Below are 22,628 nucleotides of genomic sequence, written 5' to 3' on the forward strand. Positions count from 1 at the left end.
ATTAAGTGATACTCATTCTGTAATCTACCCCGGTCAGGTCATCTGTGGAGCATTGTGTTCAGTTCTAGGTCCCTACATTTTAGGAAGGATACACACACACACACACACACACACACACACGTACATGTACATATATATGTAATGGATTATGGAGTTGCTAGTCTGCACTGGTTAAGGAAATTTTGGGGTGGGGTGGGGCAATGGGGGTTGTGACTTGCCCAGGATCACACAGCTAGTAAGTGTCAAGTGTCCAAGGCCAGATTTGAACTCAGGTACTCCTAAATCCAGGGCTGGTGTTTTATCCACTGCACCACCTAGCTGACCCCCTAAGGAAATTCTTGTGCTAGTAGTTCCCCACTAATGAAATAACAGATCTGCTCCCCTACTATACAAATTATATATGTAGAAGATACATACACATGTTTATGGATATGAAAGGGAAATGGGGGAGAGAGAGAGTTAGTTAGATGTTCTTCATTCTCAAAGAGGACCAAAATACCATCGCTGTTGAGGTCAAGATACAGTGTATCTCCTGTGGCTGATCAGACCAATACAAGCTCAGAAGGCTCTACCACAGGTCAGGCCCAAATGGTCTGCATGAACATTTAGGGTAGAGATGTCTCTAAATTTGCACATCTTGCATTTCTTTTGAGCTACTGCAATTCTACTTTGCTCATAGAACACAGCACCTTTGATTTGGGCACTCCTGCTGTGTGGTCTTGTGCCAGTGTCTCCCATGTCTCACAATCAATTCTTTTTGTTTGTTTGTTTTGTTTTGTTGGGGGGGGGCATTGAGAGTTAAGTGACTCGTCCAAGGTCACACATCTAATAAGTGTCACGTTTCTGAGGTCAGATTTCAACTCAGATCCTCCTGAGTCCAGGGCCAGTGCTTTATCTACTGCACCACCTAGCTGCCCCCTCACAATCAATTCTTTTTTTCTTTCATTTTTAATAAACATTTTATTTACTGACCAACAGAGTACTTCTAAAACCGTAGCTTCTGGAAGAACCACTTGTTTTTGCCTGTCTTGTACCTCTCCTCAAACTTGACCTTGGCCTCCCTTCTCACCTTCCGTTTTAGCTCAGGGTCACGGAACACATCCTTGTTGACAACTGTTTTGTCCAATGGGATATCCACAGAGTATTGGTGGGCATGAGGTGATTGTAGTTATAAACTTTCGCGAAGGACTTGATTTTCGATCTCTTGGCAATCTTCTTTTTGCCCATTGCTGTGGTCACCTTTCGAGGGTAGCAGTTGATGCCTGCCACCAAGGCATGGCTGTAGGGCCTGTCAGATGTCCCATCGTCAATGTTCTTGATGATGACGGCATTGCGCCTGGAGTACCGCCCAGCCAGGATCAGCACCACCTTCCCGGGTTTCATGAACTTGCCCATTTCTGGGGAGAGAACGCAGCAGGAAAGAGACCCTTAGTCAGTGCCGGGGAGGCCGAGGCACCGCTGAGCCCAGAACCAGCCCCGGCTCCTCCAGCTTTCCTGCAGGCCCACATCCCCGCCCATCCCACAGGTCCGGAGGCCCCCGGTCTTTGCTGAGAGCACCACAGGGCATGGATGGCGGCGCGGCCCAGGACTCCTCACAATCAATTCTAAAGTTCTTCAGAGAGACCTTGATAGTGTCCTTGTATGGCTTCTTCTGACCTCCATGAAGGGCTGGCAGAAGGAACAGAGATGTTAAACCAGGAAAAGTCCTAGGGAGCCTATAATTGTTATCTTGTCAGAAGATGGATTTGAATTGTCATGGTTGGCCCCAGATGGCAGAAACAAAAGTAATAAGTGGGAGTTTGCAGAAAATTATATTTAGGTTTGATGCAGGGGGAAGTTTTCTAATAAAAAAAAATCTCAAAGCAGAATGAGCAGCTTTGATTTAGCCTCATTGGAGATCTCCAAGCAAAGGCTAGAGAATGATTTATCCAGGATATTATAAAAATGATTCCCATTGGCCTAGATGGTCTTTGAAGACCCTTAAATCTCAGATTCTATCATCACCCTACTTCTCGCCTGCTCTGTTGCAATAACTTCCTAATTGCTCTCTCTGCCATGAGTCTCTTGCCCTCTCTAATTATCAGTGACTCCCCTGCTCCAAAAACTTCAGTAGCTCCCTACTGCCTGCCTAATTAAAATCCAAACTCCTTAGCAGTTACTACACAATCTAAGTCTAATCTATCTCTCTAGGCTTAATGTACATATGCACCTTCCCTGCACATACTTTACATTCCTGCAAAATTAGACTATTGGCCATTTTGCAATCTTGTCTTGCCTTCTCCCATTTCAATGCCTAGAGCAGCCTTCCACAGCTCTGCCTACTCAGTCAATAAACATTTACTAAGCACCTACTGTGTGACCAGGTACTATGATATTGAAATGTTTTTCTTTCTTTCAAGGTCTAGGGCTTCCAAGAAGTCTTCCCTGACTCCCCTTCCCAAGGTCTCTCATATTCTGTTTAGTCTCTCCTGAGCATTGATGAGTTTTTCCACTTGTATTATAGTTATTTCTGGAAATATTTTATCTGCTACCAGATTGTAAGCCCCCTGAAGGCAGGGGCTGTTTGCTTTTTGTCTTTGTCCCTCTAGGGCCTGCCTGGCACAATGCATCATGCAGGCTAGTAGCATAGTAAATGTTTGGATCAGTCCGATGAGTGTTCTGGGCTTTTCTCTGTGACAGTGTCTGCAAAGACATCGTGAGCCTCCATTTGCATCCCTCAGACTAACATGATGCCTCCAACCAAAGTAAACATCACAGAATGGAGATTTACTGGGAGGAGACAGGAGGAGACTGGAGGAGACAGGAGGACACACCTGTGTTCATGGTATCCACTATGAGTCTTCTTGACAGCCATGGAAAATTCCAAAGAGAAGAGATATTTTCTAGGTTGTATATCTCATGTATCTCAAGATGTCAAATGGGCAATCGAGGCATTACAACATAGCAGAACTCAAGCTCTTTTGAAAAATAGGAGGTTGGAGTAGGGAAGTGCAAGAATCAAGTTTAGCCTCATGGCCAGAGCCCAGCAGGCACCTGGGAAACTCTCAGATCTCATCCTATCACCCCTGACCTTTGAGCCTTCTCAGTATTCCAGGAGCAGAAGCTTATTTACCTTTTTCCCTTTTCCCTGGCCTTATTTTTTTCTCCTATTATCCTCAAGATTCTTACTGATAAAGGCAGCAGAATCTCCTGTGCATCCACAAACATTCAAACACTTAGAAGGTGCTGCTCATTTGCAAGGCATCCTCTCCATATGTGCATACATGAATATACATATTCAGACACATGCACATATCACATATGTGTGGAGATAAATGGATGGAGGGAGGAAAGGACGAAGTCAGGGAGGAAGATAGGAGGAGAGAGAGAGAGAGAGAAAGAGAGAGAGAGAGAGAGAGAGAGAAAGAGAGAGAGAGAGAGAGAGAGAGAGAGAGAGAGAGAGAGAGAGAGAGAGAGAGAGAGAGAGAGAGAATGCTTCAGGGAGGGAGAAAGGGAAGGAGGGAGAGAGAGAGAGAGATGTGACAAAGGGAAAGAGCAAGCTAGCAGAGTCAAGAGGACCTGGTTTTAAGTTCTACTTCTGACATATATTGGCTGTATAATTTCTGGAAAAGTAATTTCTCAGTGTCCCAGGAAACTTCCTAAGAATATTAAGTACGGAACTGGTGCTGATCTTTATAGATTGAGGGAATTTTATTGTCAGGCATGTCCTATACTGATGAAATCACAGGTCCAGTTTTTTTAAAAGTATGTGTGTATGTGTGTAATGCATGTGTGTATATATGTTTCTATATATATATATGTGTGTGTGTGTGTGTGTGTGTGTGTGTATGAAACAAACATTTTATAGCAAGGGAACAGATCTGTTATTTTATTAGTGTGGGGAACTCCTGGTATAGAAATTCCCTTAACCAGTGCAAATTGGCAACTCTATAATGTATTACTTTTATATTACTTATACTTTTTTACTATATTATAATTAATTATAAATTTCTTCATGCATTGAGCCCGCTAGTATAAGTCTGAGGAAGGACTCAAACCCAGTTATTTCTGACATTGATATACATATATGTACATATATGTATGTGTGTGCGTGTGTGTATGTATATACATACATGCTTGTGTGTTTCATGTGTGTTTCCTTCAGTCTCTCTCTTTTTTTTTTTGTGAGGCAATTGGTGTTAAGTGACTCGCCCAGGGTCACACAGCTAGTAAGTGTCAAGTGTCTGAGGCCAGATTTGAACTAAGGTCCTCCTGAATCCAGGGCCGGTGCTCTGTGCCACCTAGCTTCCCCTCCTTCAGTCTCTTTCTACCTCATTATATACATAAAAATTGCTCTCTCAATCTCTTATACCACTGTTTCTCTTCATCCATCTATCCATACATCCATCCTCTCTCTCTAATGTACACTTTCATAAGCATTCTTTCTTTTTCTCATTTTTTGTCTCTAATGTATACTTCCATTACTATGTATATCTCTCTCAAATAAGAAATGAGGGTAGTGATAATACTTTATGCCCTCCCTCAGAGGTGGATATGTGAAATGTGTTCTGTTTATCTTAGAGAGGGGAAACACCACACACACTCACACACACACACACACACACACACACACACACAGAGGAAGAATTGGATTCAAATCTTGTCTCTGACTCTTGTGCATACTAGCTATGTGACCATGGGTGAGTTACCTCATCTCTTGGTGCCCCCAGAGACTTATCTTCTCTCAGTATATGAGTTGCCGATCTGTATTGGCAGAGGGAATTTCCAACCTGAGAGGTGATGGATTTCATCACAGGTCTAGACCAAAAAAAGAAAAAAGTCTCATATCTGTGTGTATGTACATGCAAGTATATATATATATGTATGTATGTGTGTGTGTGTATGTATGTGTGTGTGTATGTATGTATGTATGTATTCATATACAGGTATTCATTGTGATAAAATAATGGAATTTGGCAGATGCCCAGGGGTCCCACCTGATTGATTTAGTATTGTTTGAATTGGATGAGAATGAGAAACTAAGTACCTACTTGGGAATGATTAGATATGGGCCACACCTGGCCTGCCCTGAGTGATGTATCCTGCTGACATCAGCAGGGGGACCACTCTCAGCCATGCAAGTTGAAGGACCTCCCTTTTGGGGGAGGAAGAGAAAAAGTAGAAAAGGGAATGCTCACTCAGAGGCTCTCTCTTTTTCCTGTTGGGGAGCTTCTGAGAGTGGACTGGAGAGGGACTGCATAGCTGACTCCCATAGAAACTACGGACCCCAGGTGGTGAGTTAATAGAAACGAGGCCAGCTCTTCGAATTAGCTGAGCTGGAAGCAAGTTTGGGGATTGAGTCAATATTTGCTAGAGCCAGGGAGCTTATCCATTTTTCTCTTCCCCTATTCCCTTGTCCCTGGCTTTATTAACTTCACCTTTGTTGTATATTTTATTCCCATTAATAAAACCTGATTTGTTTGTAGAAAAGAGGCTGTTAATCTCCTTTCTTATTAGCCTGGGAGAAATAACTAAAAAAGGCAGTTTGGAAGAGAGGAAACTTCGGACCTAGAGGTCCTTCATTATTTTCTGAACCCCAATATTATGGCGAGCCACCCAATTAGCTCTCCCCATATTAAATTTGGCCCTTATATTATGTATATGTGCATACATATACATCTCCACACATCCACATCCAAATCTATGAGCATGCCTATCTTTCTTATGTATCATTCTTTGTAAGCTCCTGCAGATGTATGCTCCCTGAGGGAAAGGGCTGTCTCATTTTTGACTCTGTACCCTTAGTGCCTGGCATCACACCTGCTACACCTGAGTTACTTAGTAAATGCCTGTTAACTGATTTTCTCTCATGATATATGGGATGTGGATGTGTGTCTCAGTCTTTCTGCTACTGTTTCTCTCTGTTCTTTTTTTTTTTTTCTGCCTCTGCTCCTCCATCTGTTCTCCCCCACCCACCATCCACACCAACTCCTTTTCCTTCCCCTAGATCCTAGGTCCAACTGGGCCCTCCGGCAGCCAATCCCTGATGATGCCTGTGTTCCCTCTATTCCCTGGTACATATGCAATACTTGGGTGTTCCTCTCCTTCTATAAAAGGCTTGGGGTCTACTGTGATTAGTGCCACATAAATAATGAATGGAATGGAATGGAAAAGCTCCCAGTGACATAGTGTGTGTGCTAAAGGCAGATGGAGCCTTGACAGGCCCATTCATTGCCTGGGACTGAATAATATGTCAGCCAACAGTAGGCCTGCGCTCCAGCCTCAGTCTTTCAGCCTTAATCAACATTTCAAACAAGAATGCAAAGGGGATGCAGTGAGTTCCTATAATTCACCCATGGGTTGGGCTGCCACTGGAAGACAAGCAGCATTCTTCTTCCCCTGTGCTATTTTTAAGAATCTCTACCTCTCCCCCGCCCGCCCCCCCCCCCATATTCAGTTCACACTTTCAGCTGGAGCTTGGAATTAGTCTTTCTTCATTTCGTTACCTCCCCGTCACTTCGTTATATAAAGCCATCTGAGCCCTTAAGGAGTTGGCATCTGACATCCTTGGCTTCAGAATTCACAGAACAGAGAAGTGAAGAAACAAACAGGAGGGAGGGAGGGAGGGAAATGTTCTGTTTTTGCTTCAGCATCATGAAACGTCTGGGAGTTAAATAGCAACAAAGTATTTGGTGTTAATCTTTAATATTCAGGGTAACTTGTCACCTCCTCTTACTATCCTGGAGCTGCCATGCTCCCCATGACTCTGGCGTGTCTCAGAAGACATCACACTTTCTATTAGGTTCTTTAAAAAAAAATAACATCCCCACCAGTGGGGAAATTTCAGTGACTCGACTTGCAGTTAACAAAGCAAGGCAGCTCTTTGCTATTTGGAGGGGGATGAGCTGGTGGATTCCTCCCTTGTCGGATTTGCCTATTTTAAGCAGTCCCTGCCTAAGCTGTATGTCTGATGTGATCTTTAGCTTCTGTAGACTCCAGGATGAATTTGTGGCACTTGATAAAATCAAGAGATTAAGGTGGCACCTCTGGAAATGGAAACGCCGCTCTGTCTCAGCATTCCTCGTAGCCTGCCAACTTCTGTCCAACACCAACCTGACAGCAGCATGTCTCCCACCTCACATAACAAGATTTAGGATTTAAGTGCAAATCTTCAAATTGACTTGGGGCCTGCTTTGCAGGCAGAAGAAGCTGCTTTCAAAATTCATGTGTTCCAGTTGAGCCATTTAGGGCAGAGAAGCAATTGGGGGCTTTCCAAAATGGAGAGACTTCTAAATTTAGTAGATGAGAGCCAGGAGTACACAATCGTCCCTCCCTTTCTTTTGGTATCTCTCTTGCTTCTGGGTTTCAAACTGCAAAGCTAAATGGACAGAGCACTGGGCTTGGGAGCCAGGAAGAAGAGGTTAATGGCCCCAGTCTGCCATTAATTAGCTGTGTGACCTTGGGCCGGTCATTTCATTTCTGTGTGTTTCAGTTCCCTCATCTACAAAATGAGGCAGTTGGACAAGGTTCCTTCCAGTTCTAACAATGTATGTATGGTTCCATGAGCACTAGGGTACTGGATGTCTTTCTTTATCATGCGTGCTCTGGGTTGGTGGGGCATGAGGCCAAGGGAAATCAGCTGATAGACATAGGTTACAATTATTTGAATGGAGATGAGTTATACCTGAAACCACTTTTCTTCAGAAAATATAGAAACAGAACATTCCTTTTCAACCTTGGCTCCCATTTGAAGCTTCTTTTAGCCACAGATATCCTTTCTTACACTACCAAAATAAAAATGCTAAGGGGAATTCAAGAGTAACTTTACAGGTAGGCAGCTACATGTTTTACTTTGAGTAACACCTTAACCGTCCTGAACAAAAATCTCTTTCCCATAGGCCCACCATGAAAACTGAAATTCTCAACCCTTCAACTATAGCTATCCACTGTGAAATTGGGGTTGGAAGGAGTGGGAATTGCATACATTTGATAAGAAAAGGACCATGGGATTTTGAGATGGAAAGGTCAGCTAATCCAATACTGGTATTTGATATCTGAGAAATTTGATGCCCAAGAAGGGGATGAGACTCACCCAACATCAGAAAGTTGAGGATTTGAACCCAGGTCCTCTGAAGCAAATCCATTACTGTCTCTATTGAACTCTACTGTTTTTATATTAAATGTCAAACCTTTCTATGAAGTCGTGGTAGCCTGATAAATTGTCTTTCTTTCCTATAGGAATAGTCCCATTTAAATACCCCAGTCCAGTCCAAGTAATCTCTCCCTATACTCCTATCAATTCTTCAGAGATCTATGGTTTCATATAGGGGAGGGAGGGGAAATAGGGGGCGTCCTCTTACAGACACAGCTCAACACCAGTACACAGTTTCATTTCCGTGCCCTTCCTCCCCCCTCCATAAGTTGTCACCTGATGGGCAGCCCCCAGGTCATGGGATCACAGATTTGGATCAGAAAAGGATATTAGAGGCCATCTTTTCCAACCCCTTTATTCTAAAGAAGAGGAGGTTAAGGCCAATTGTAGAAATACAATTTGCCTAAGGTCCCAGAGGTAGCAGTTGGTATTAGGACCAACATCCTCTGAAATCCAATACTTTCCCCCCTGTTTCTTGGTGGAGATTAGATTTTCCTCCTCTATTTCAAGTGTGTGTAGGGAAAGAATGCTTACAAATTCTTTCGCTCCAAATATGCTTTTGCAGTATTTCTTACTGATCACCCAAACCTCCTGGCAAGACAATAGAATTTGCCCTATAGTGTGTGAAAGTTTCCAACATTATAGCTTATCTTCAGTTGGCTACTTCACTAAAGTATGGAATCTCAAAGTGGGATGGCGGGGGGGGGGGGGTGGTCACAAAACCATATATCAAGAAGTAGAAGGGACCTCAAAGGTCATCTGGTCCGACTCCCTTATTTTACAGATGGGGAAACTGAGGCTTAGGGAAGTTAAGCTACTCACTCCAGCTCACACTGTGTCAGAGGTGGGATTTACACCAAACCCTCCAACTCCAGAGTCCAATTCCCTTTTCACTGAAAAATCGACCCCACGCCCTTTCAACATATGTGAAATGTGGCTACCCAGCCTTTGCTTCAAGAACTCCATTGGGAAGGCAATCACTATCTCCCAATATAGCTCACACCACTCCTACGTGGTTATAATAACAATTAGAAGCTTTCCCTCACATTGAGCCTAACTCTTAGTAATGTAGAAGGAAGGACCTTCAACCATTGCTTACGAATCCTTTCCAAAAAAATTCTATTGATTTTTTTTTTTTTACACCACCTATATTTCCCTCTGGAGTCCCTTCCCCTCCCTACTTCTAGGGAGCCATCCTTTATGTAACAAGAATTCTCTGGCTTCAGTCTCCCAGCGTAAGACCTGCTATAAAATAGGGTCAAACTCAAAAAGAAATGGGGACAGGGCAGCTAGGTGGTGCAGTGGATAGAGCACTGGCCTTGGAGTCAGGAGTACCTGAGTTCAAATCCGGCCTCAGACACTTAACACTTACTAGCTGTGTGACCCTGGGCAAGTCACTTAACCCCAATTGCCTCACCAAAAAAAAAAAAAGAAAAAGAAAAAAAAAGAAATGGGGGCTACTGATTGTTACAGATGAATTCCTGTGGACTGCATGCTGACAGTTTTAAAATGTAATATTATATATGTTTTATGGTATTTTTATTTATCGTTAAATATTTCCCAATTACATTTTAATCTGGTTCAGGCTGCACTGACCCCAAGGTGGTATGTTTGATGCCTCTGCATTACATCACCCCCTCAGGTTTCTAGGGGATTCTAAGCTGTTTCTTCTCTTATAATATCCACTTGAGCCTCTGCAGATTGTGTTTCCACCACTATCAAATGCCAGTGACTAGCACCTCAGTTCCATTTAACCATTTAGTATGAATTAGTTTTTACAAAGGGGCATTTACTTCTCAGCTACAGCAATAACAAAGATACAAATATCTCCTTTCCCCCAACACCTTAGCAACATGCTCTCCTCTGTCATCCATTGATCTCTGGGTAGAGCAGGCTCAAACTTATCTTAGTCCCTATGAAACATTGGATGCTTGGTTGCCTGGGCACTCACTCTCCTGACCTTCCAAATCTCACAAGGTTATAGTTTCCAAATTCTTCACCTATAATAGGAAAGAACAAATTTGGATGCCGAGAACCAATGCCCATTTCACTGGACCACATATTAGTCTTTTGAGGAACTCCCAAGGCATCTCCCCTTATAACTCCCCTTCTATCTCTATTTGTCAGGGAGGGAGTCAAAGAATTCCATCAAAAATAAGCAGCCAGGTGGGGCAGAGCCAAGATGGCAGAGAGAAGCCAGGAAGTTGCCTGAGCTCTCCTGAGTTTCCCACAAAACTAACATTAAAGTGATCCTCTAAACAGAACCTACTGTTCTGCAGAACCTACAAAAAGACAGAGAGACACAATCGTCCAACTTGAGATAATTTAAAAGACCTCAGGAAAGGTCTGTCTCACTTGGGTGATAGGGAGAACAGTGCAGCTCAGCACAGTGCAGAGGGGGTCTGGGCAAGTCAGCAGGAGGCTCCTGACTACAGCACAAATCAGTAGCTGAGGTCCCTTGGTCCTGGCTCAACAGGCTAATGGCACAGCAGGTCATTTGTGAGACCCGCCAGCCCTGGCTGAGAGGGCAAATTGCCAACTAGAGAACCACCCACAGGAAAGACACAACTTGGCCAAGCCATCCCAGTGCAGGGAGCAAGCCCAGGGCAGTGAGGAATCCAAAAGACATAGAGGCCTCGGAGCAGAAAGCCAATGACCAGGCCCCTAACCCCCAGCACAAGAAGCTTGATACAGTGGCCCCTGTATTGCAGGAGCACAACTCAACTTTAAAAGTTTAAAAATAGGCTACAATATGAGTAAGAAACAGAAAAGTACCCTTGCCATCGACAGCTTCTATGGTGACAGGGGAGACCAAAACACAAACTCACATGAGGACAATACTGTCAAAATGCTTACATGTGAAGCCTCAAGGGAGAAGGTGAATTGGTCTCAAGACCAAAAAGCCTTCTTGGAAGAGCTCAAAAAGGCTTTAAAAAGTCAAATGATAGAGTTAAAAGAAAAAATGGGAAAAGAAATGAGAGTTACACAAGAAAATTATGAAAAAAGAGCCAACAGCTTGGAAAAGGAAGCACAAATTTTGTCTGAAGGAAGCAATTCCTTAAAAAATACAATTGGCCAAATGGGGTGGGGGTGGGGGAGAAATTGGCCAAATGGAAAAGGGGGTGAAAAAACTTACTGAGGAAAATAATGCCTTAAAAATTAGAATTAGGCAGATGGAAGCTAATGACTCCATGAGACACCAAGGATCTGTTAAGCAGAATCAAAAGATTAAAAAAAATAGAAAAAAATATGAAATGCCTCATTGGAAAGACAACTGACCTGGAAAATAGATCCAGGAGAGATAATCTAAGTATTATTGGACTACCTGAAAGTCATGATCACAAACAGAGTCTAGATTCAATATTTCCACAGGAGAACTGCCCTGATATTGTAGAATCAGAGGGTAAAATAGTAATTGAAAGAATCTACTGATCACCTCCTGAAAGAGACCCCAAAAAGAAAAATCCGAGGAATATTGTAGCCAAATTCCAGAATTTTCAGGTGAAGTAGAAAATACTACAAGCAACCAGAAAGAAACAATTAAAATATCATGGATCCACAGTCAGGATTACACAGGGCCTGGCAGTTTCAACATTAAAAGATCAGAAGGCTTGGAATATGATATTCTGGAAGGCAAAGGAGCTTAGATTACAACCAAGAATCAACTACCCAGCAAAACTGATCATTATCTTTCAGGCAAACAAATGGACATTCAATGAAATAGGGGACTTCCAAAGTTTCCTGAAGAAAAGACCAGAACTGAACAAAAAATTTTATCTTCAAAGATCTTCAAGACTCAAGAAAAGTATAAAAAGGTAAATGGCGGGGGTGGGGGGGAGAGTTATTCAGTAAGGTTAAACTGTTTACATCCCTACAAGGGAAGATAATGCTTTTAACTCTTGAGATCTATATTTCTATTAGGGTGTAGTTACTTAATATATTTTGATGTGATGATATAAAGAAACTTAAGGGGAAAAATAAAAGAATAGGGGGAGGAGAGGGAAGGGGAGGTGGACCAGGTTAATTACATCATATGAAGAGGCACAAAAAACCTATTACAGTAGAGGGAAAGAAGGGAGGGGTGAGCATTGTTTCAACCTTACTCCAGACACAGAAGTATACCTTAGGGGCAAACCTCTATGCAATGGCTACCCATGTATGGACTCATCTATGACAACCATATGGCTTGCACACAAATTATACATGTACATAGGGAGATTCATAACATTTACTGATTATCTATTGTATTCCTTGAAGTGGTACTAAGTAAACATTGGTACCATTGTAGCAGGAAGAGTGGGTGCAAGTGCTGTTATAGAAGAGGGAACAGGCGGCATCCTACCCAGTGAAAAGGGAGTTTTTCTTAGGATGCTCCCAATACAGGGTCTTCAGGGAATGGCTGTATCCAGTGGCAGCTGGAGGCACCAGGATCTCTAAGGAATCTGTCAGATGATAGGGAAGCAGCTATTGTATCAAACCAGCCTACAAAGGGTAGTGAAAGTGAGTGGAATGACTATAGGTGGATAGACCAGCTGAGTCTAGGAGGAGCCCTGTAGCTGGGGAGCCTTGGTGTTTGGTGCCTGTGGGTGGTCATTGTGGTAAATGGAGGCATTCCCAGTGTCTGTGTTGACTTACCTCCTTCTGCTCCGGAGCCCACACACAGAAGGTACTAGGATTGAAGAAGTGAGCCTTGATGAACTGGTGGTCAGGTCTAGCCTTCTGCTACCTGGATGGATTGTTTTTTCCAAGTCTGTCTCAAAGAAGTAGGTCCAGTGGCAGGCAGCACAGTCTAGACAAAGAGGATGCAAAATAAGAGTAAGACACCATATCCTTTTTGATTTGATTGGCAGACAGAGGACAAAACCAAAGGATAGTTTTTGGCTTGGATGCCCTCCATAGGTCAGGTTCATCAGCCACACTCCCTGCCCTTGGGAGGGCTTCCTATATATTCCTGGGGCCCACACATGAAGCCATCTCTGGTTATGCTGACTCATGCTGGTTGGAAGCCCAGTGTTGCACATGGCAAACAACTGTGTCTGGATAGATACCAATCCAATGCAGCTCTTACTGGCTTTACCCTTAAGATATAACACCAGTATTACAGTATTAGAAAATAGAACACACTGGGAGAAAGACTAAATAGTGCTTTATATCCCATCTTCTTAATTCTCACAATTCACAGTAAATTAACAACAAGAAGACAGGAAAATATGTGATTAACTATTTAATGATTCATTGTCGCATCTGACTTCTTCACTTCACTTTGGAGGCCTGATCCTTATGATTGCTACAAACAGATGAAAATGGATGAATGAACAAACGAATGAATGAATGAATGGATGAACAAATGAATGAATGGATTAAAAAAACATTTATTTTAAGCACTTATTATGTGCCAAGTGCTGAAGCTAAGAGCTGGGGACACAAAAGAAAGAAATATAGGTGTTTTCTTCAAGAAATATAGAAAGGCAATGGCTAAAGGGGAGCTACAAGGAAGGAGGAGAGAGTATACACATGACAGCATGGTCTAGCAATGGCTGGTTCCACACAAGAGGAGGTGAACAGAGTTGAGAGTCACAGGCAGATTCTGAATTCCAATTGAGGGAGGATGAATGAGAAGGATAGCTTGGGTGCCAGCAGTATGATTTAGAAATAGCTGGGATCAGGAGTCTAAGGAAGAGCAAACCAGCCCAGCTTGGAATGGGACCAGGTTGAAGCTCCTACACCTGTCAGGCCTATGAGAAGTCCCACTTCTAGCCTTGGTGAGATGTTAAAAAAAAATTAAAGAGCTAGTTGTGTCTACTGACTAATGTTCATGGGAAACCCACTAATAAAAATAGATGAGCTACAGTAGCAGGAGTAACCACCAACAAACACATTGTTGTTCAGTCATTTTCCAGTCATGTCCAACTCTCTGTGATCCCATTTGGGGTTTTCTTGGCAACTTTACTGGAGCGGTTTGCCATTTCCTTCTTCAGCTCATTTTTACAGATGAAGGAAACCAAAGGAAACAGGGTGAAGCGACTTGCCCAGAGTCACCCAGCTAGTGTCTGAGGCTAGATTTGAACACAGGTCTTCCTGATTCCAGGTCTGCCACTCTATCCACTGCACCACCCAGCTGCCTTCGAACCCCAAGTCGCTGTCCCTCTGGGGACACAACCTGCAAACATGTGGGTGGCTGAATCATCTTTGTTTGCAGGCTTTCTTATCATGATATAATCCTCATGTTTCTGTGCCATAAGCCATGATGTAGGTTTCATGATAACAATACTTATAATAACTCACATTTATATAGAGTTCTAAGGTTTACCAGGTCCTTCCACACAAGGAACAATTAATTCATTTCAATTCAAATAAACAAAGTTATTAAACAGAGTTGTTAATAGGTAGTTTTGCCCAAGGTCAGCCCCACATCTTGCTGAGAGCCAAAGTAGCTAGTTTCTCCACCCAGAGAATCACTGGCCAATCTCAGCCAAGCCTGTTAAGTGACAGCAGATACAGTGTCTTAAGTGGGAGTTGGAGCTGGGCAGAGTGAGGTCAAGAGGTACCCCAACAGTGCTCCTTGTCATTTAATCTAACCTCTCCAAAGCATCTTTCTTGCCTTCCTTTCAGCTGGCCTAGTGCCAGGAGCCCAAAGGGAACTTGAGAGTCAGGAGAAGACCCTTGGCTTTGAAGCTAAGTTCTGTCATTTACTCATTATGTGATCCTGGGCAAGTCACTTAACTTCTGAGTCCCAGCTTCCTTATCTGCTCAATGGAGATGATCATTTAACAGCCAGCATTGATAGGTGCTTTATGCCTTACAAAGTGCTTTATAATTATTATCCCCATTTTATAGTGGAGGAAACTAAGGCAGACACAAGGTAAATGATTTGCCCAAAGTCACACAACTAGTAGGTGTCTGGTGCCAGATTTGAACTCACATCTCCCTGATTTGAGGCATAGTCTTTAATTGCCTGTGCTGTAATGTTACTTGCATTAACTCCCTAAAGAGGATGAAGGACTTTGTAAGCCCTGAAGTGCTCTATACATGAGTTGAATCACTTCCCCTTTTCCCTTCTCAAAGAACAGGTACAGGAGAATGGAAGGAGCATCGACAAGCTAAAGGAAGGCAGACAGGGTGGTCCTTTGAGCTCTTTTTATATCCCACTTCATGCCCTGAGCTGGGGTAGGAGAAGTGGGGGGAGAGCATGGGGAGAAACATCTCTCAGTTAAAAATAGCGTAAACTGTCCCAGCTTTAGAACTGTAGGGAACCTTAGAGTTCTCCTAATAGAACCCCCTCATTTTACCAAGGGAGAAACTGAGACCCAGAGAGATGAAGTGATTTTGACAAGGTGATAAGTTAGCAGAGCCTGAGATTCAAACCCAGATCCTCCCACTACCAATCCAGCATGCTTCCTTCCCACCACGCTCTGCTGTTTTCTGGTTTATTTTTCTTTTTTTTTTTTTTTTAGTGAGGTAATTGGGGTTAAGTGACTTGCCCAGGGTCACACAGCTAGTAAGTGTTAAGTGTCTGAGGCTGGATTTGAACTCAGGTCCTCCTGAATCCAGGGCCAGTGCTCTATCCACTGCACCACCTAGCCGCCCCTGGTTTATTTTTCTTAAACCATTGTACTTTAATGTCTAGTTCTATACCTGAGGACCCAGATATGGACCCGTCAGGAGCTAGGACAAAGCAAGATCCATAATGCTAATTGAAACTTCTTTTATTTGAGGAGTGAGAGGTAGGAAACAGGCTAAAGCTGATTAAGTAATGGTCAAAATTGTTGCACAAACCAGCCAAGACCAAGAGCTGGCGGGACCAATTCTAGAATTGGAAGGGTCAAGAGAAGGAAAGAGCCAAGGTCTGGAACAAAAGCCAAGTCAAAACCCAGAATCACGATGTCTTAGCCGGGGCTAACGAGAAACAAGGTCCAGGGCTCAGGATACATCATTCTCCATGGCAACAGTGGTAGCTACACAGCATCTGGCAACCAGCTCTCAGGATCACAGATCTAGAACTGGGAGAAACCTCCCAGTTATCTAGTCTTGTTTCATAGATGAGGGAACAGGCTCAGCGAGATGAAGTCACTTGCCCAAGGTCATATGAATAATAATATCTAGCATTTAGATGCCATTTTGAGGTTTGCAAGCCTCTAATGATATCATCTCTTTGTCTCCTCACAACAACCCCATGAGGTGGGTGCTATTTTATCCACATTTTACAGAAGTGGAAACTGAGGCTGAGTGACACAAAGTGACTCTGAGGCAAGATTCAAATTCAGATTTTCATGATGAAAGTCCAGCATTTTTTCTACTATTCTACCTGGCCACATGACATGAGAGGTAGATACCTGCATCAGAGTCAGGTCCTCAGACTCCACAACCAATAAGTTCTCACTTTTAATGATGAGCAGCCTGGAATAAATAGGCAACAGGGAATTATGGGAGGCTTTCATTTCACCATGGACAAAATATGAGGCTATCAGGGAAAACACCTTATTCTGTGGCTCAGAGTGTGTGGGATCTGGCCACTGACACTGATTAGATTCACTCCCACTTAAGTGGCCCCACAGGCTGACTGAGACTAGAGTCAAACAAGGATTCTTTTTGTGCATTCCTAATCCACCCATCATTTATCCATTCCATCTCAACAGCAGCACCGAAGGATATATTTCCAGTCCCAGAGCATGGAGCAAGAGAGCCCCATCTCTCACAGAAAAGGGCCCTCCCTGCATGCTAGCTGTAGAAAGATCTGGAGCAGAGCTAACCCGCAAAGGTTAATTCACCTGAATGGGAATGGGAGCTGGCATGTGAATAATGACTACAGAATCTGGCCCAGGAATAGCGTTAGCACCACATTCCGAGGGAAGCAGGGGCTGATGCTGTCCCCAAACTGTTTAAAACAAACACATTACACTTAGGCATGCCAATAGCCCATCCAGCAATTATCCCAAGCTCATTAGATGCACAGTCGCCTGCCTGGGACTTCAGGGATCTCTGGGAGCCTTTGTATTTGGTGAGGGTAAGTCTCCTAACAAGAGCTCAGGCATTGGAAGGGACATTTATAGCCAGCTCCACCAGTCTCAGAGAACTGTTTACACTTGTGTCAAAACAGAAATCCCTACTGGAATAACCTAAATAATTCAAATAAATCATTAGCAGAGAAAAATCAGCCTTAAAGTTACTTAAAAAGAGAAAATGATATTCTCATTCCTGGGGAGATTCCTCACTCTCCTACACAGAATGACTACAGATGCTCATTGGTCACAGTATTATGGGTGGGGTCCATGAGCACATACTGCCTACTACATCAGTGTGGTATAACAGGATATAAGGTGGGCTTGAAGCCATGAGATCACAGATACAGAGCTGAAAAGGACCTTTGGAGGCCACTGAGTCAAAGTCATTCATTTTGTGGGGTGAGAAAACTGAAATCCAGAAAGATAAGGTGAGCTCCAGGGTCTCAGAGCTAGTAAATATCTGAGATAGAATTTCTTTTCTTTTCTTTTCAGCAAGGCAATTAGGGTTAAGTGACTTGCCCAGGGTCACACAGCTAGTAAGTGTTAAGTGTCTGAGGCCGGATTTGAACTCAGGTCCTCCTGACTCCAGGGCTGGTGCTCTATCCACTGTGCCACCTAGCTGCCCCTGAGATAGAATTTCAATCCATGTCTCCTTTGTTCCAAGTCTAGTCCTACTCATTTCTGTCACTTGCTGCCAATGTGACGTTGGGCAAGTAATTTTGCTTCCATGGACCACAGTTGAGTTCTTCATCTGTCAAATGCGAGAGTTGGACTAAACTGGCCTCTGAGGTCCCATCAAGCTTGAAATCTGTGGCCTCATGAATATTATCATTACATGTGATTATCAATAAAGACCATAAAATCATAGATTTAGAGCTCGAAGGAATTTTAAAAGTACAATTCATATTTTGTAGAGAAGGAAACTGAGGCAAAGAGACATCAGGTTCACATGGTCACACTAGCCCTGGGCAAGTCACTTCACCCTGTTGGCCTCAGTTTCCTCATTTGTAAAATGAGCTCGAAAAGGAAATGACAAACCACTCCAGTATCTGCCAAGAAAACTCCAAATGGGATCATGGAGAGTCTGACATGACTGAGAGATGACCAAACAACAACAAAACCAAACTTTTTAGGAACTCTCCAGACATCCAAATCTAAATTTGCCTCTTTGGAACTTCCATCTCTTGCTTATGAGTGCACCTGGGTCACAGTCAGTAAGTATCTGAGGCAGAATTCCTGACTCCCTTTCTAGGAAAAGGACCTCAAGTCTTTTATCCACCTGTTTCTACCCACAACTCATCTCTTCATATTTTAAAAGTCTAGTGCAGTCACAGCCTAGTCAGGCAAAGCCTGAAATTCCATGACTCAGCCTCCCACAGGCCACATTAGAGAATGGCACAGGGCATTGGGTCTGAGCCAGCCAACAGTCAATCACTCAGGAAAGCTGACGATGCCAGCTGCCACTGATGTGTTGCTCATGAAAATGGTAATCCTGCAGCCCAAGAACCATATCAATCCCACCTTCGGAATGGTGCTTAGCACAACGCTGATGCCCAATAAGGTCCGATAATAATAGAATCAAGGAGCGGCAGCTCAAGCCACTGAATTTGATGGAGGAAAGTCGGAATGCCCCCACAGCCCAAGCCACTTCCAACCAGCTTCACTGGGCAGGATGACATTTAGCTCCTGCTTTTGTTTTGACTTTGACGTTGTGGTTCTTCCCTATTATCATGGAGACCAAAGGATAGATGGGTACTATATCCACAATAATGGAGGCTGAGAATAATAATCAGAAGAAAAAAGAACAGGGGAGAAGTAGAGGAGAAGCCAATTTAGGTCACAATTGCCCGGATCTTGTGATTGTCCTGGGCCTTTGCTTTTGTCAATAAGGTGGTACTATCCCTCTCTACTCTACCCTAATCATACTACATCTGGACATTGAACTTAGGATCTGGACATCACAGTTTAAGAAGGACATTGACCTCTGATGGATTGTTGATATTGCTGATATATTGGATCATTGACAGATCGTATGAATGACATTGATGGGGAACATTCAGAGAAGAGCAACCAAGTTGGCGAAGGACCTTGAGTCCATGTCATATGAGACTAGTAAAGGAACTGGAGATGTTTAACCTGGAGAACATAATAAGACACAGGAGGGACATGATGGGTCTCTTTAAGTATTTGAAGGGCTGTTATGGGAAAGAGGAATTATATTTCTTTGGCCCCAAAGACTGAATCTAAAAACAAGAGATGGAAGTTCCAAAGAGGCAAATTTAAACTTGATGTCAGGAGATTTCCTAATGATTTTTGTTTTGTTGTGTTTCATTTTTCAGTCATGTCTGACTCTTTGTGGTCTCATTTGTAGTTTTCTTGGCAAAGATACCAAAGTGATTTGCCATTTCCTTCTCCATCTCCTTTTACAGGTGAGGAAACTGAGGTAAACAGGGTTGTGACTTGCCCAGGGTCACACAGCTAGTAAGATTTGAACTCATACATATGAGTCTTGCTGACTCCAGGCCTGGCACTCTATGCACTGTGCCACCCAGCTGCCCTCTTAACAATTAGAACTGTCTAAAAGTAGAATGGACTACCTTGGAAGGTAGTGGCTTCCCCCTCATTGGAAGACTATAGGCAGAGGCTTAATGTAAGGCTTGTCAGGTAAGCTGTAGGGAGGATGTCTGTTGGGTACAGGTTAAACTTGATGATAGATGAGGTCCCATCCAGCTCTCAAATTTTGTGATTTGGATTCAGGATATATGGGTTCTGAACACAAAAATAATACTAAATTTCGAGTCGGAACACCTGGCTTTAAGTCCTAGCTCTACCATTAATTTCCTATGGGATCTTGAACAAGTTATTTAGTTTCTCTTAGTATCGTCATCTATAAAATGAGGAAATTGGATTAAATGATTCCTAGGGTCTGATGCTCTATAGATCCAACCCAGAGCATCTATGTGACCTTGGGCAATGTCTGAGTTGATTCCTCTTAGCTATGGCAAGAAATATTATCAAAGCTGCCTGGCTTGTCTCCTTATCTGCAAACTGATGGTGCCTTGAATTCCTTGTTATAGTTACCATTATGGATATGTATACATCTAGAGAATTGGGAACAATGGAGAGCTCACAGCTTTCTTCTTTCTCCTTGGCCTAACAGCTTTAGGAAGAGTAAGAACAGATATAGAATTGTGATAGTTACACATTCTGTTTTCCCTTTCAGTCATGAGTTCACACAAAATCTCAGAACTTAAAGTGGTCAACTCATAAAGTCTTCAGTTTGTGCCACATAGAATCTGCTACCAACCTTAAAGAAAGACTGAAAATGAACAGTGTAGTCAAACTGGATGTGTGATTTATGAAAGAAAGTCGTTAGCCATGAGAAGATTTGTCTCTTATACTTTAGTGATGGGAGACTCCCTATCCTTCTGTCTCCCTCCCATTCCACTTTTGGATAACTAATTGTTAGGTAGTTTACTCCTTATATCAAGATGAAATGTGCCTCTCTCAATCCATCAATAAACATTTATTAACCATCTACTGTGTGCTCGGTACAATATTTACCCATCATTCTTTGTTTTGCTTTCAATCAATCAATAATCATTTATTAAGCACCTACTATATGCCAAGAACAACATTTACCTATTACTGTTTGTTTTGCTTCCATTGGTCAAGTAGAAAAAGTCTAATTCCTTTTCCACATGAGAGTCATTCTCTTCTCCATGTTATATATTCCTAGGTCCTTCAAACAATGCAACCAAATTCAATAAACATTACTTAAGTGCCAATTATGTGGCAGGTACTAGGAGAGACAGGCACTGGGAATACAAAAACCAAAACCTGGAAGTAAGAAAGGTAGGACTAAATTGGGGAGTGGTCAACAATCTGCTCTGGTAATAGTATAAAGCATATGGAAAGAAGCAACATGCAAGAAGTTTGGAAAGGGAGGTTGGAACCAGAATATGGAGGATCCAAATGCCAGACCAAGGCGTTTGTATTGTTATTCTCTGAGCAAAAGGGTCACCAAACATTTCCCAGCTGGGAAATTGAGAGAAATGGTGGAAGTAGGATCATTAGGATGTTATATGAGGCATGAGGAAAAGGGAAGAATCAAGAACAACTCCAAGTTTGGGGGCCTAGATGACTAGAAACCTTGTAATACCATCAATAGTTGCAAGGGAGGAGGTAGGACAAGATAGCAATGAAGGTATTAAGCTTCTTTGGGGGCATACTGATTCAGAGTTATTGGTGAGATGTCTAACAGGCATTTGAAAATGTGAGCCCGGAACTTAGGGAAAAGGTCAAGTTTAGAGATGCTAATTAGGGAGTAGTTTGTATTCGGGAAATAATTGAAGCCTTGGTAATGAATAAGATTTCCAAGGAAGAGAGTCTAGAGAGACAAGGAAGAAGAACTGAGGATAGAGCTTTGACAAATACCCCCATTTAGGGAGTGGGAGAAAGAAAGTAATATGAGACCAAGAAGGATCAGTCAACCATGTAGGAGGACCAAGATAGAGCAGTGTTAAAAGAGACCAAAAAAAGTGTCAAGAAAAAAGGGGTAGAGGGCAGCTAGGAGGCACAGTGGATAAAGCACCAGCCCTGGATTCAGGAGGACCTGAGTTCAAATCTGAACTCAGACACTTGATACTTACTAGCTGTGTGACCCAGGACAAGTCACTTAACCCTCATTGCCCTGCAAAGAAAAAAAAGGAGGGTGGTCAACAGTGCTAAATGCTCCATTTCAGTCAAAGAAAGGAGAACTGAAAAAAGTTCATCAGATTTGGTGATAAGGAGGTCACTTGTGATTTTAGGAAAAATAGTTTGTCAAATGATGGGGATAGGTGATGAAGAAGCAGAGCTAGCTAATGGTAACTACTCTTTCTGGAAATCTGGCAGTGAATGGGGCAGAGAAAGATAGCATGAGAGCTTTAGAGAAGGGAAGCAGGGTCAAAGGAACTTTGTTTTGTTTTGAGGCTGGGGAGACCCGAGCATATTTAGAGACAGAAAAGAAGGAACAAGTAAAGAAGATATTGAAAGTGAAAGAGAAATATGGGGGAATGAGTGAAGAAATTCCTATGGAAAGACAAATGAGGCAGTGTTGTCTGGTAGGAATAGCACTGGACCTTGAATAAGGATGACCTGGGCTTGAATCCCAGCTCCTACACTTATTAGCTGGGTAAATATGAACAAATCACTTGTCTTCTCTGCACTTCAATTTTCTCCTCTGTAAAATGAGGGTAATAGTACTTGTTACACCTGTTGACTAGGGTGATTCAGAGGAAAGTACTTTATAACCACTAAAGCACTATAACGAAAGGTAAGCTATGATTGTTGTAAGTGGCAATACCCAAAGCACTGAATAAACTAATATGAAATAGATCCTTGTATGGTCCACCTGACTTATCAGTCATCTCTGAATGTTTTGGGGGGAATTGAATCTAGTCGTGAGTATTTGGTTATTTCTTTCTAGAGAAGTCCAAGGACGTTTGACAACC

At 42.8% G+C, this 22,628-nt stretch overlaps 1 pseudogene; it reads right to left on the minus strand.

Annotated features, from left to right (window-relative positions):
• Positions 1-985: 985 nt before the first annotated feature.
• Positions 986-1,395, minus strand: LOC122729787 (annotated as a pseudogene).
• Positions 1,396-22,628: the final 21,233 nt, after the last annotated feature.

This window comes from Dromiciops gliroides, chromosome 5 (assembly GCF_019393635.1).
Source record: "Dromiciops gliroides isolate mDroGli1 chromosome 5, mDroGli1.pri, whole genome shotgun sequence".
In the NCBI taxonomy this organism is placed as follows: domain Eukaryota; kingdom Metazoa; phylum Chordata; class Mammalia; order Microbiotheria; family Microbiotheriidae; genus Dromiciops; species Dromiciops gliroides.